This window comes from Strongylocentrotus purpuratus, unplaced genomic scaffold (genome assembly GCF_000002235.5).
Source record: "Strongylocentrotus purpuratus isolate Spur 01 unplaced genomic scaffold, Spur_5.0 spur5_scaffold_6, whole genome shotgun sequence".
Taxonomy (NCBI): Eukaryota; Metazoa; Echinodermata; class Echinoidea; order Camarodonta; family Strongylocentrotidae; genus Strongylocentrotus; species Strongylocentrotus purpuratus.
The window spans coordinates 41,688,403-41,704,610 of NW_022145612.1; the positions used below are offsets into that span (position 1 = coordinate 41,688,403).

Consider the following 16,208-nt stretch of genomic DNA (forward strand, 5'->3'; position numbering starts at 1 on the left):
CAATTAACGCCAATCATGGGGACAAAATGTGCAATTTGAATTAAACCTTGCATATTATAAATAAATACATTCATGGTGAGAACCGTGAAACATCTATTAAATTTGAATGGCTAGGGATTAGGCATACTATGAATTTACAGAGCATGCTATATTTTAAGAATGTATTACTTTCTTTTGAGCCAATTATCTATAAGCCAATTATATTATCGTCAAGTTTGTAGACTAAATAATTGTAAATCAATTTAGAATAGTTTAATATGAAAATTAAAAATCTCTAACTGAAGTGTTTTATCTTTTGATATTAAAGGTGTCTGTTTTTGTAAAGATCGAGAAACACATGAATAGGATAATTTTTCAATTTTTGCCAGATTATTAATTTTCTATAGTCAACACACATTCAGTCCAATAGGCCATTTTCGTAATGAAACCAGATTTAATACATGAGTCTTTGTGAAGTGCCTCTTGAAATACAAATTATTTTGTTCACCTGATTAGTATTTCAATTGTCAGAATGCAAACTGCATATATTAAGTGTTGCTAGGAGGGGAAGTCATTTCTGTATCGAGGCACTCCACAAAGGCTTACATATTAAATTTGGTTACATTACGAAAATGGCCTACCGGTATTGCACACTCCTACAAGGAAGCCATCACTATACCACACGGACCTGGAAGATGGGCAAAGTGATGCCATCCTCCTACATCACATCACCATCAAACAGCATCTTCACATACATTCAAAATGGTTCTCCCATTTGCATGCGTGTATATAGACAAGGTTAAGTGCTGCCATTACGTGGCTGTCTGCCTAGCTGCCTACAGTTCGCCGCCACCACTGAGCAAACTAACCCAGTCGATGGGGACAAGGTAAGCGAATACAGAGTAAATAGATGACACAACCAAACACCGATGATGTCTGTCTTTGTGTCTGGATGCTAGCTGCTTGCCTCATCATCATCATCATCATCATCATCATCATGTTCTCGCCCTTTTTCATTCCTCGTCTTCTTCGTTGTGGCTTTGTCTTCATCTTAAAATCCATCTTTAGTGAATCTTTTGTTCGGTTGAAGTGCCCAATAAGTATTTTTGTTACAAGATGTGATTCATCACGCTCACCCAACTCTCTCTCTCTCTCTCTCTCTCTCTCTCTCTCTCTCTCCTTCTCTCTATTTCTCTCTATTTCTCTCTATTTATCTCTCTCTCTCTCTCTCTCTCTCTCTCCTTATTTCTATCTATCTGTATGTCTTTCTCCTTTTCTCTCTTCTCTATCAGTATACTTTACTTCTTCCTAATTCCTCTTTTTTCCTCAAAATATTTTCCCCATCTCAATCTGATAAAATAACAAGATCTTGACTTACCTGAATAATGAACAGTCACAAAGCGGGATGAATTGCAGGAGGAAAATATGCAAAGATAAAAATGAAAGAGAGAGACAAAAATATTAGTGATTTGCAATCAAAAGCATATAAACTTAAGTGAAACATAAGGAGTAAAATATACTGTAACAATATTTGGAATAAGTTACCTCCTAACAAAATTCAGAAGTGCAACCTTTCCTCCCTTCCTCCCGCACCCCTCCCGCACCCCCTCCCGCACCCCCTCCCCTCTCCCCCCTTCCTTTCCTCCCTCCCTCCCTCCCTCCCGCACCCCTCCCTCCCATCCCTCTCCCTTTGTTTTTATCTATCTGTCCTACCCATTCCTCTTTATTTAAAAAAAACAAAAACATATTTTCCCAAACTAGACTTTCTATCGAACATGACAAGCGATGGAACATCACCACAGAGCACCACCTTAACCTTAAAAAAAGACACAAATGTAATGTATACATCCAATATGCATTGAAAGAGTGGAACAAAATATGACCGAAAGTCAAAGATTATTGTAAACACCGACTCGCGTTTCAGGTTGAATAGATAAAATATTTATGGTCTGTCATTTGCACGTAAACAGGTTGAGCTTAGTCATAGGGGATCACCGTCATGCAAGAATGACTACAGTGTGCATTGTACAAAGCTAGGTGGCAATTCTAATATAAAACTTAACTGCATTTTGATTGTAAGCAGCACATAAATGCATCACAAATGTTTGTGACATGAGCTTTTATGGTTCCTTATGATGATTCATAACATGTTATGGCGCCATATATCCGTACACACATTCAGAGGCACAAGTTACTAATTAACTCAGTGTTGGAAAAAAAGGAGTATAGGAGAAGAGAGCATTAACTGAAAGGTAGATACAAAAATATGATATCACAGTTGCAGTTCACCGACATACTTTTGAAAAACGTTAATTAAAGGATGCCTGCGAAATTGCACTTAAGACAGTTTCGGGGAAAAACAGCCATGTGTTTTTAATGTTGCCCTATACATGAATATGAAAAATATAAGGCCCACATGGCTTCACTACTTCACACCCTAACAAGGCCTTTAACCAACTCCAAGTGTCCGGATGTCTAGACAGCGATTGAGAGTGGAGGAGGCAAGAGGGGGGTTGAGGGAACATGAGGAAGGGGCGGGGACAAAGTCCACACTCTGCTGTAATGAGAGACATCGTCAGCTCACTATAGAGGGCCTGGCCGTGTTTATTATCGCAAAGGATTTATGTTGGAGACTTTCACCTCTAGCCGCCATGCAAGCATGGAAGAAAAAGCAATTCCAGCCTCATCAATTTGGGGGATCTCTCGTTCTCTTCTATTACATGATCTGACGATATGACGATCTGCAGTCAGACAAACGTGAAAGACGAACCGGAATATGATATTACTCTCATCTAACTTTATAAAAATATGAACACAGCAAATGAAAATAGCTGCACAGCGTTTTGCAATATACCAGTGTCTAAGCTTCAGACTTCTGGTGCCATTGAGTAAATGAAGCTAGAGAGATAATATTTGTGAGGTCTTATGGGTATCGATCGTTAAGCTGGTATCCTTATGCTTGTATTTACCTAAATAAGGCCAAATAAAAAAAAGACATGTTTAGTGTCCTGTTTTTTCGAAAAATAGGAAGGAGGAGGCCCTTTTTATTTTTTATTTCAAAATGGCCGCTCAAAATGGCCGCTCGGTACATTTTCCCTGACAGTCGAGGCTATTTTTTTTCAAGATGGCCGCCGACAATTTTTTTTTTTTTAAAGTCAGAAATAGAGCCATTTTAGCAGTGTTTTTCATGTTTTTTTCTTTCAAAAAATTAAAAAAAAAAAAAAAATAGGAGGCGGCCCCCAAAAAGGAAGCGGGCAGGGACGCTAAACTAAACTAAAGAATGTATGAGAAACTCAGGCAAGTTCATAGGGCCCTTTATACAAACAGAAACGTTATTTTAAAAAAAATTATAGAATGAAAATTCTTTTCCTATAAACCATAGCTTCTAATTTGAACCATTCATGTTTAAGATCATTGAAAAATGTATAATAAATATTTGTTTTTATAAACACAAGTCTACAGGAACAATTTGGATGAAATGTCATAATCTAATGACCTAATTGTCCAATATTTGAGATCAAATGGATTTAGTAATCTCACCTTTCAAACATTCATAAATATCTGATCATTCATCTGATTTCTTTCAAATTATTGCCACCCTGTTTCTCTTATTTTCACACAAATGAACTTCCCTTATAGAAATCAAAGCTTGCAGTTGCATACACCAATCTAATTAAAGATCGTAGATGGTCGTAGTTCTTGCTTACAGCAACCTTAGAACTAGCCCGCAGCTTATTACAAAGGTGGAATTACTCTTTTAATCCTTTCAAACAACACACCACAATGTCACCCAAGAGTATTAAATCATTTTTCACCAAGCGCATTCTCTTTACCTATATTACACCATACACAGATCTCAAATAACAGACTACCGTAATACATTAAAAAAAGTCTGCAAAAAACACCTTACCTTATGCCTACATGCTAAATCCTTGTAAATATTTACAACCTAAGCTCCAATGGACCATGGAAGATAGATGAACACATTCAAACAAGTGCCAAACCACAGACAATTTTATTGAAAGATGAGAAACAAATACCCATGAGAGTTCAGAATTGTCTTGTAAGGCCTGGCCATTAGACGATGAGAGTGATTTACACTGACACTGCAGTAGTTTCGCTTGCTCAAAAGAAACAAGGAGGATACATCCATAAAACTACATAAAACTATACATTAACACGATGTGTACATGGTACTTGGATTTTACAGGGTTCATTCTGTTGACAATTTTTTCTAAAATATGGCCGACTTGTTTGCAAAATAAAACACTTTTATACCTCGCTTGAACTTTCACCAAGTTCCTTCATGAACATTGACTTTTGGACTCCTTTAGATAAAATTGAAGTTTTTGTACCTTATTTAGTAAAACCAAAAAATGGCTAAAAATGAGTTAAATTTTTTTCTATACAAGATTACGTCACGGTATAACTCTAATACATACTACATTCATCGCTGTTTTCACGAAGTGACGGTAGTGAAAAAAAATTGCATTCAATTTGCGTTACGATTTTCCTCACTACCGTCACTTCGTGAAAATAAGGACGATATAAATAATCAATTTTTAAGCATCAATCTCTTTTTATGCACTACCTACCATATTCTAAATTTGTTGATGCAAATTAAGGGTAAAAATCACATTAACTTTCCCAAAGCTAATAATGAGACACCCCTAATAACTTTCCTTCTTCACAAAAAAAATTCCTTCTTCACTCCCTATTTCAAATCTTCATGGGGTTTTATTCATGCAGGGAAGATTTCTAATATGCAATTCTACTGACTTGCACAACACCATGCTATAACAATGTTGTTATGGTAGTTCCACTAACATGAAAATCACGTTCCTTACTTTTTTCCCACCGATCGATCGTACCTGCCTTCCCGAAAGAAACACTACCCCTTTTGTGCGTATCGTGTAACAAGCCCAGATGTGACTTCCAAATTCCTCCGCCAAACGAGCATAATCAAAAGCATAATGTGATTGTGAATGATACTACATAGAGAGAGAGAGAGAGAGAGAGAGAGAGAGAGAGAGAGAGAGAGAGAGAGAGAGAGAGAGAGAAAAGGGGGGGGGGGGTGTTTGCAGATGGTTGACTTTGCTTGGGGTTTGGGTCTGGGGGTTAAAGGGTTAAGGGGAGAATTTGCAGGGATAAATTTGATTTGTATGCGTGGAGCGATCGCCTTACAAATAAATCCAACATGTGAATATTCCCGAGCCCTCAGGTAACAAAAGCCGAGGTAGGTACGATTCACTGTACATGCAGTCTGTCCATACCTACGGCTGAACGCCTAGCGACAGTTTGGGCAAGAGCATGGGGTTTATCGAGAGGTTAACTTTGACCATATTCATGGCCCTTTCCCAGCTAAACTCCAGTCCTTATTCTCAATTCATTCAATTTACTTCAATTTCAGCTTCAGTGCGCGTAATTTATAAACAATTTAAAAAAACAAGAAAAAAAAACAATTTTCCTAATTCTCTACCATAGCAATTTCAATATAACTGGATGTATTTCTGAAGAAATCATGTCCTAAATATCTTAGAGTCTATGATAATAATCACATATTTCTACCAGTAAACCACTTTGCTTCTATTTTAGCTTCAGTGAGCATAATAAAACAATAACAACAAGAAAACACAAGCAATTCCCTTAATTCTCCAAACAGAGCAATGTCAATATCACTCAATGTATTTCTGAAGAAATCATGTCCCAAATATCTAAGAGTCTATGATAGTGAAAACACATTCTACCAGTAAATGCACCTGATCATATTTCACAATTCAATTGTTGATTTTAAGTGGATTATGAGATCTGAACATGTTCAATACAGCAGTGATACATTACTTATACATGTATACCTCTTATTAATATTTAACCTATTGGAGGGGGTTTCATGTTTATTGAACATTCCCTCTAATTTATTTATTGAATATCATCTAAGGCGAATTAGAGTTTAATAATGCCAGCTTACATGTGTTCACTGACCTGTCATCTTCACAAACCTAGGAAAACTGGTTAATTACAAGATTTTAGACGGGTCTCATGACCCCCCTCAAAAATGATCTACCAGCCCCCCCCCCCCCCCAGCAAAGTTTAAGACATTGAGAAGAAAATTAATAACCTAATCAAATTAGACCCTCCCCATAACCATAACCAACATATACAGGTACACGAATGGTATATATAGATCTAGATTATAGACTTGAGTACAGATTTCCAATACAAATTATTGGATCAACATGAACTCTGTCCTGCATGTGTTTATGTACTTATATTTGGTATTTCCGTATTCTTAGCATGAATACCCAATTTCCTGTGCAATCAGGAAATACCCTCTTATATCTCAATACATTCATGCACTATGTATCAAGAAAACTACATAGACACGATATGGTTCACTTTGACAGGTCAATATATACTGGCCCACATAAAGATAATTCTGCACAGCATCCTTTATGATGTATCTACAAAAGATACAGGAAGATTTAGTTGCCATGCTATTATAGGCTCATATATAGCTCTGTTTCCTCTATGCCTTGCACCATACTGAACATATTGGTTTATGTCTTTGAATTATTCTAACTTACAAAATGCATAGAATCACTAAGGTAAAATCATTAATAGACACTTAATTAACAGAATCTTTCACTTTTTAAAGACATGGTAGACATTTTCTGGCCAAAGCTTGCTTTTTTTCTTCTTCTTCTACCACTTTAACAAATATATTGTTAGATGATAAGGTGTGGCAATCTCTCAAGCATTAAGCTTATATTGCCATACCTCTGTATTATTTACAATGTCAAATATATAATGATCATAATCTAGTGATCACTACCGTGATGGTCATGATCATATTATGTAAACTGTTGAACCACGCAGAAATGAATAAATAAATAAATATGGTGTATGTTTGAAATGATAGCACTGTATGGATCATGCTACATATATATTCACACTTTCCCTGGCAATTCTACGAAAATAGATCCTACCCCGTTAGCAGACATGAGATATTAATCTTTAAAATACAGGATATACCAAACCAACCAAAATCTGGCCACAGGCTCTCAAAGATGCTGATTAGCAGATCACTCTGTCATCCATACTCATTAAGAGTTTAGGCATACCTTTAAGCTAATTTCCTGTATCTCCTCAGATGTTCATATTTTCCAGATAGGTAATTTGAATATGGCTCAGACTTTCTGAGAATATTGCAAGGCCCCCAAGCATCTTATTTATTACTTCACAGTGTGTGCAATCTCTAGACATTCATGCATGTATACTTTGGCAAAATGAAGATATGAATTATGTATTCACCAAGTCATCATCAAAATTATGATCACACCATCATTTGAATGATTTTGTCTGATTTAAAATTGGTATAATTTCAGCAGAGATAAAGTAGCCCTTTAAATCTCCAGATAAATTAAAAAAGAGGGTATAAATCTTGATACCTTAATTTTTAGGAAATTTGTAAGTTGGCTTTGATCTGAGATATATACTGCTTATGCCAATTTTATTTCTGAATTTCCTTTGAAAAACATGTTACTATTCCTTAAACTTCCTTATAACAAGTGACTTTGAGATATAATGTTTCATAGTGTCAAATGGAGAGGGAAGTGGTTGAAGTTGAGTATAATATATCTATATTAAAATATTTGGAAAGAAAACATTTTGGTAAGGCTCAAAAGAAAACATTGCTGTTTTAATAATATGTTTGGGTTGTTTTTTGGTTGGTTTAATTGTTTTTTTTTCCTTCATATGCGATATGCTGTGATGTCATGGCACCAACAGAAATATGGCAATATTCTTGCTGTCTATAACTCCAACCTTGGGTCTAAGCTTGTGTTAAACAAAGGGAAACTTTGATCTTAGACTAACTCTTCCTTTGTTAAACACAATTTTGAACAAGGGCATAAGCCCATCGTCCGGTTTAAATGTTATAATACAGGCCATATTTCTACAATTCAATATTGTATTTCATTTGAGCAGTGTTTAAATAGAATATTTATAATTGCAATAGTACTCATCTTCAAACATATATCTCCAGCGACCAATATCAGCACACAATGCATTTCATGGAAATATAACCCACCAGATACCTATTCACTACACCTTGATTAAGAGAGACACTTAGCATTAAGTGCCTAATTGTCTGGAGACACATAATTACATAGACAATCAATTGAATAAACCATCATACCAACACATCCCAAAATATATAGAGGTAGCAACATTTCAAAATGCTTCATGACACAGATTTATATATGGGACCGGTCTTGTATTTCATTCATAACTTCATGGTCACATAGCGAGACATGTGCTGTAGGAATACCACTGGCAGCTTGCAGAGAATTGCATCAGCCTTTGCATGTGTGAGTAGTTGAACAAGTTTGTTGACTGTAACATCACACTTGAACCCTGAACTCTACCAAACACCATCACTGCTCTCATACCTCACGGAGACAAATACGGCAATAGTCTCTCATGAAAGTACTCTGTTCCCCACATAGTCATGCAAACCATATAAACATTAATTACAGACTCAATCAATTTATTTTCATCATCGTATCTAATTATCTATATGGCCAGAGTAAAAGTTTCCAAAGACGTTTAAAAGCATGTGAAGGCTTATATTGCGGTATGCACTATACAAGGAAAGAGTAATATAACAGAAACAAGAATCATAATGTAATTAATTTGATAGATAGTAAAGAACACATATTCCCCCAAGATAGAATTATCACAAAATGACACATGATGTCAAACACAATGACTATATAGTTTATCAACATCACAAGTGCTCCTGAAAGGATGTAAACAATATCATACTTAACAAAGAAGATGGGAATATAACGTTGTATTGTATCACACAATGAATTTCAGTATTAAAGTACATTTTATGACATCAGCAATAATGTTAAGGCAGAACATTCTATTTAGATATACCATCATCACATCTTGTTTGAATCATATTTCAATTTCATCTCCATGCAAAAAGACCTAGATAAAAGCGGAGGTTGAGAATTCATTAATCTCAAAGTATAGATATAATATCTATCCTGGATAAGTATTTCAAAATTTGTTCACACAGAAACAGGCACTGCCATTTCTTGAAGCATCTTCTCAGTATTTAATCTGCAGGAATGAGTCTTATCCTAAGACTATCCCTGTCATTTATCCTCAGTGGGGACAATTGCAATGTGCTGATAAGAGGAATCATATGACTACTTGTCCCTGTTGATAATATCATAGACCTACCACCAACTTATGCTGATATGAAGTGCTTCCTTGTCCCTTGATATGAACAAGAAACATGCAAACTAAAACCAAACAAAATGGTAAAACTCCATCTTGTGTAAAGTATTTATCCAGGGACTATGGCTCTATATAATAAATGGAGCACGTAACATTTGCATGCTCTGTCAACAGTAGCTTCATGATCGTCAAATATGCTTTGACATCGCTGGAATTCATATTACAAATGAATTCTGCATACAAGTACAGGTCTTTGAACTGGATCTAGGAAATACTTAAAGATAAAGTTGAGTTCTGGTCAAGGGATTGCATTGTGAAAGAAACGTTGTGGAATAGATCAGAAAAGGTTGATCACCTGGTATATAAGTAATGGTGTGTACTGCACGGTTCTTGAATCATCAAAATAATAAGAAATTTGGCCCAGTCTTGGTAAAGTTACAAGCACTGTACACAGAAAGATGTATATAGGACTACACGAACATGTGGCATAAAATCTGTCCTGATTTTTATGATGTTACATGCCATATTAGAATATGAAGGCATTTGAAGAGCCTTGCTTTTCAGGGAACATTTTTTTTCTGATGTTCTTCCACACTTGCATAATACAATGATAACACTCACAAATTATTTGTCATCTCTTCCAAAACCTCAACCTTTTCTTTAACTTATGAATTTTCAACTGATTTTGATAACAGAATCTTCGCCTCTCCTGTGAGAGAACAGTAGATAAAAATGGTAACACAGGTCAAAAAATCCTTGCAAGAAATAATAAGTCAATAAACTTGATTATTTCCATGGAAATTGCTGGAAGGGGCAAAAGTACTAGCATTTGCATGGAAGATTAATCTCTCAACTGAATGCAGGGATGATGATGGTGCATGCATCATTGGGCTTCATCCATCCTTTGTAGAATTAATATCCTCTCTATCCCTCGGCTTCCCCCATGCCTGCCTGTGTCTCTATCTACATGTATCTCTATACCGCTCGTATGTTCTTTTTCTTTCCTATTCCAACCCTCTTAAACTGTCATCTGAACCTTGTTCATCCGATTGCTTTCAACAAGCTTTTATTTCATTCATGTCCAGGCTCTTCACCATCTGATAAGCTTAAGAGCCAAAAGGATGATATCTCGTACAAATCTTCTACTCATTTATTTATTTATTTCACTCTGCTTTCTAGATTTTTTTCTTGGCTCTGTCATTTCTATCATTGCCTCACACCGCTCTTCATCTTTATCTTCATGACTATCTCTATCTCTCCCCTCACCCTTCTCCCTTTCTCCTTCTCTCTCCCTTCCCCTCCCTCCCCCTCCTCTAACTCTCGGTCATATTATCTCTCCTCTCTCTCTCAATCTCTCTCTCTCTCTCTCTCTCTCTCTCTCTCTCTCTCTCTCCCCCTCTCTGTCCCACATCCTACTTCTCTCACTCTACATCTACCCCTGCAAACCCTCACATCACGTGTGACTGTGTTGATAATTACATCTTGCATCACCGTGAAGAGGACGCGGAGATTGGCTCATCTTGAGAGCATCACATCTTCACACCTCCCTCTCTTCATCTCTCCCACACACACACACACCCTCTCTACCATGGTGCATACAGCTGTAGCTGGGGGGCACTCTCACAGGATACAACCCTATACAATATACCTGTCATGTACAATGCCTTCACGTACCACTTCATTTCAACAAACGCAATTATGTTTTATTCTAGCGTGGGCCTAATCTAATGTTGCTTAATATGATTAAACACAAACAAGATTAAACACATAACAAGATTATGTGATCATATTATGACCAACTGTTATTCGTTGGTAGACCTTTTTACTAATTTATATTTTATGCATATTTTTAAAACAAAGGTTCTGAAAACAGAGATATTGCCCGAGGCTTGTCTGACGTAGCAACAAGTAAAATATGCAGACTGGATTCCGAGTATTGTATTTCATTGATTAATAACAGGTTAATGGAATAATTTGTCACTAGGTCCTAATATAAGTAAGAAACGTCCATAAATTTGATTATATTAGTAAGTTGGTCTACCGAGACGTATCATGTTACATCTTACATCAACATGCCCCATTTAATTTGATGAATGACAGGGGGAGGGGTGTGTTTGAAATTGTGAGCATTCAAGGCCTCCATTCATTCCATCTAGTTCAGCCAAGAAGATTCATAAATTTGTCTGTTAGCATACTAAGAAAGTTTGATATGCAATGCAGAATTTCAGAACAAGTAAAGGATATCATATGACAATCCTATAAATACGAGATGTCTGGTCACCCTCTTCAAACCACTGCCTAGAGAAATGTAAAACGATATGATAAAACAAACAAAATATTTACTTGCCCTAGTATTCAGTAACATTCAAGAATATTTTCAAGGAAGTAGCATGAAAAAAAATATGAATTGTAAATAGATTATCATTATTGGACAACACAAAGATTGATATGTCTAAGATTCTGTGCATTCTTCAAACTAGCTGTGAACCTGAAAAGTGCCAATGGTGTTCTTCGACTGCTTCCAACTGCCAAGAAAACATGTTTCTTTCTATACACATGCCATACACACATCGTCATCATTTATTAACCAGAAGACCAGAAAAGTGTGCTTAATAATATTGTCTTTGGAATTTCTTCCGCAAAAGCTTTGTCAGACTCTCTCCAAATCTACCTTTTGTACATGAAAAACTAAAAAACTTAATATTTAAATGTAAATCTACCCCCCCCCCCTCCCATGGAAAATACTGACTAAGCTCCTGTCAATCAATGTCAAAGTGCGAGTATCAATATCATTGTATCTCATTATTCTCTTTCCTACTGAATTTCATAAGGTAAACCTAGGCTGACATGCAAATCTACCCTTGAAGTAATTTAATTTTTTTGGCTACTACACTGACAGGCCGGGTCAGTCAACTGGACTGTGTTTGTTTGAATCAATAGTGAATAATAAACAGCTCTACACTTGAGAGTAATTTGCTACAACCTAGAACACAACGTGGTATTGATTTCCGGCCTATTTCTGGAGGGGTTTTTAAACCAACCGTGGGTCCATTATGAAATGAGCTTTGGGGTCTCTCAAGTGTGCCCGGGTGAGATTACACAGACAGCCACAGGTTGTGTGTGAACAATGGTGTCTATAGACTGTAACTGAGAACGCAGAACAATGCTGGTTTATTGCAAATTATAATTTAATCAGTATTGCCAGTCATTACAACATAAGTGAAAACTAATACATATTGTAAATTGAATGAACCCACACTCTTAACATTGAATGTGAAGGGATACCTGTAGTGTTGTGAATAAACGAGTGTGGTAATAAGTGGTAGTGTAAGAAGTACATGTAGAGGTGGTACTGCTGGTGGTAGTGGTAGTGGTAGGCGTAGTGATAGTTGCAGTAGTAGTAACAGAAGCAGTAGCGGAAGTATTAGTAGTAGAAGTAGTAGTATGTAGTACATAGTAGTTGTAGTAGTAGTAGGGGCTACATCAAAGAATACCACCCCCCTCCCCTAAAAACAAAAAACAAAACAGGGTGTATTGAGTAGTAGAAGCTGTTGCTGTCATTTCGCTTGATCTTCATTTTTTTATAATTTATGCAAGGAGTAGCTGTAGTATCATCAGTTGAAGTAACAATATTACACTACAAGAACAAGAGCAAAGGTATTCAACGGAAGTAGTGGTAGCAATAGAAACAGTACCAGTAGCATTAGCAACAGTAGCAGTTGTTGTTATGGATTTGTCAAACTAAATTATTACTGACTGGTCATGAAAATGCTAATAACTAGTACATCAATGCTCAGTCAACTGCAAGTAAAATCCCTTAACCTACCAAATCTTGTACTCGACTCTGTAGTGAGGCATGAACAAAATTAAACATCAACATTGCAAGAACTTAAAATGCTGGTCGATGGCTTTGCTTCATAAAGTGACCTACTTCTAACCAGGTAGAACAAATATCGGACCGTTTCCTTCCATGCGGGAGACAAAATTTAATTAAAAATGATTTATTGAAGCTTAAGCTCATGAAGCTCGATAGATGTGGCTGACCACATTTTTCAACTCACTCAGATTGTTTATATATGTTCATGGGAGGGGGTAGGGTAGGGTAATAACAATCTGTAAACATGTTTCTGCTGTGAAAGTTAATTACAAGAGCTCATTCACACTCATTGTATTTTGATTTATACATGTAGTTAGTAGAAAGAAAAAAATTGATAACATTCAGACTAATTTATTGAATGTAAATTTACAATGTATGTTCTTAAAACAAACGAAACATACAATGTTATAAAGACCTATTTCCCCCAGAGATCTTTGCAGTAACATTGCGGACACAGAGCTTGCAAACAGTTGTTCTGAACCAGAAAACTAGCATTGACTTTTTCTTAAAGTATATGAATTAATGCCCTTCTGGCTCCAAACAGACAAAAAGATACAAGGTACTTTTACTACATTTATCTCTCTCAATCCAGGTGGAGCTAATGAGGGAATGCCGTCTTCATTTAACCTGACTGATCATAACACAAACAAATACTAGGAGCCATAAAAGATCTATAACTTTAAATCCTATCTAAGGGCATTGGCACGTTAAACTTGGTTTCGATCTAAGAACCTATTGTTTCAAAGGACTACTGCTCAACACCACTGAGTAATCAAGCACCCTAGTACACTTTGAGAACACCACAGAGTAGCCAGGTAAGCCATAGTAAAACCTTGACAATACACAATATTTAATTCAAACAATTGTTATAGTGTTACAAAAACTAAGATTGAATAAGCATATATCAAGGCTGTTTTAAAAGAAATACTCACCGAAGTATTGCTTGAAAGGCTAAATCCTGAAAATTACTATCCATCTTTAGATAGGTGTGAAGTTGTTTTTGTCTCACTGTCCCATTAGCGGTGCATCCATGTTACATGATCAACTCACACTGAACACACAACATCCAGTGATGCATATAAACCTGATCCACATTGGAACATTAGTACTGCATACAGGCAGCATAAGATTGCTACATGCCACTCAATTTAGGCCCACGTACGCATCTATCTCTCACAGGCTAGCTTCCAAACCCAGGGTTAACTTATTGATTCCTTTTTACCTTCCCCCGTTTAGTTACCGTGCAAATGTCAGGGGGGAGACTGTAAACCGGATTATTTGACAATCAGTCTGAGCACCAAACCTTCTGCTTGTGATAACATGAGCCCATTATTCCATTTCATCCATATTCATGGCGACGTCGGGGTAATCATGCGAATATTTTCTCGCATTAAGGGTTCCGTAGATGTTGATATCCGAGACCATCCCACATCAGCGTTAATTAGATGCCGTTTAAATATTAACCTTGCCACCGATAGAGATCCAATGCTATGATATATTAAACATCCAGGGTAAGATAATGGTGATAATTTCCTGATGTGATGCGATCCAATGCTTGCATCACTGGATAACTCCTGCCAGCTTTCTCATCCAAAATGTCAGAACTGACAAATTTTGTGCCCTGCTAAATGCCAACACTCTCAGGTCAACCGAATTTCATGGCAGGCGAACTCTCAACGTCGTTTATTCCTCGGCAAGTGGGAAACTGGTAAGACTTCTAATGGATCGGAGGACTGCTTTGAATCGAGTCAATGTATTCGGTTAGGGTGCATCGGCCATGGAGAGCTATCCTTATGTTGTTAACCCTCTCCAGGGAATTCAGAAGATCCTTGTGTCCTTTGCAACCGATAGCGCTACTGAATAAACTGCATCTCATAAATCTTTAATAACGGTGTGATATTGAACTGCAAAAGAGACTGACCATGTTGGCCAAGACGGCCACGCTTTACAATACGGACCCATCCAATTGCAGCACTGTCCTACTCAACATAATTTCACCTAGGGACGGGCATATCTTACTCCCTCCTCATTAAATAGCTGATCCTCCTATAAATGTCAGGGAAGAGAAACACAAACGAGGGGATGATTCCAGCGTCCCACGTCACACACACACACACTCCAAGATACAACCGTGATGCAGAAGATTTCTGTTTACGTTCAGATAGTCGGGTAAAGAACTATCAAAGGTGGCTATAGCATTGCACACACCGGTGCCATGCATTAGCAAAATATATTGATGAAATTCCTGGCAGCGACACCACTATAAAGGTGGATGCACATAGGGTGAAAGGGGAGACAGGTCTGGTGATTATGGCGGCATGTAAAATCAATAGGGTACTCATTCAAAGCCTTACCCGGCACCCCCTTTCAATTCTCTCCCTCTAAAAACCCCGATGATGTAATTACTCAAGTGCGACCGTACCCATTCATATAATTGAGACTAAATAATAGATTCTCATAATCAAACAATCGCCTCCATTTCGTATCGACATATTTCTCTTACGAACTTCTCACTTATATCTAAATCAACATGCATGACACCCATTGAATCTAATGTCATTGTACTTTCCTTCTAGATGAATTCAAATGATAAGTCATCTTTTTGTCTCAGACCGAAATCTACATGTAATCCGCATTCAAAGAGATTCCTGTGAAAATTCACGGCATGTTGTTCCGCACGGGTGATCTTGTATGGACGAATGCATGCCTGTCGCATTATGTCACTATCGGTGACATTCTATGGACAATGTCTGCTTCAGCATGAATGGAAGAATACAAATTATAGATTTAATTGGGAGGAATCATTTCTTTGAAATTCATGGGTTCCACTGCATTCCATCAATTATGCATTGGATAATGTTTCTTCCCCCGCTAAATAAATGTGATAGAATAATTCTGATGAATCATACTTTTAGGTGTACATGTGCACTTTTGAAAAAATGTATCAAGTTTGAATATTTCTTCCATTACCTCTTGTCAATACTCTTCTTTTAGACATATCACCTGAGAGCTACATTGTAGAAGGACATTGACTTGTTTATTTAACACTGAGATAATACCCTGTTGGCTACAAACAGACAATTTCATTTCATAAAACATA

General features: G+C 36.8%; 1 long non-coding RNA gene across 1 annotated transcript; it reads right to left on the minus strand.

Moving 5' to 3' along the window:
* Nucleotides 1–1,251: 1,251 nt before the first annotated feature.
* LOC115919517 lies at nt 1,252–15,027 on the minus strand. The gene is made up of 2 exons (XR_004061889.1): nt 14,041–15,027; nt 1,252–1,357 (listed from the first exon to the last, which is right to left on the minus strand). It is a non-coding gene; the product is annotated as an uncharacterized LOC115919517 (long non-coding RNA).
* Between the last annotated feature and the right edge of the window lie 1,181 nt (nt 15,028–16,208).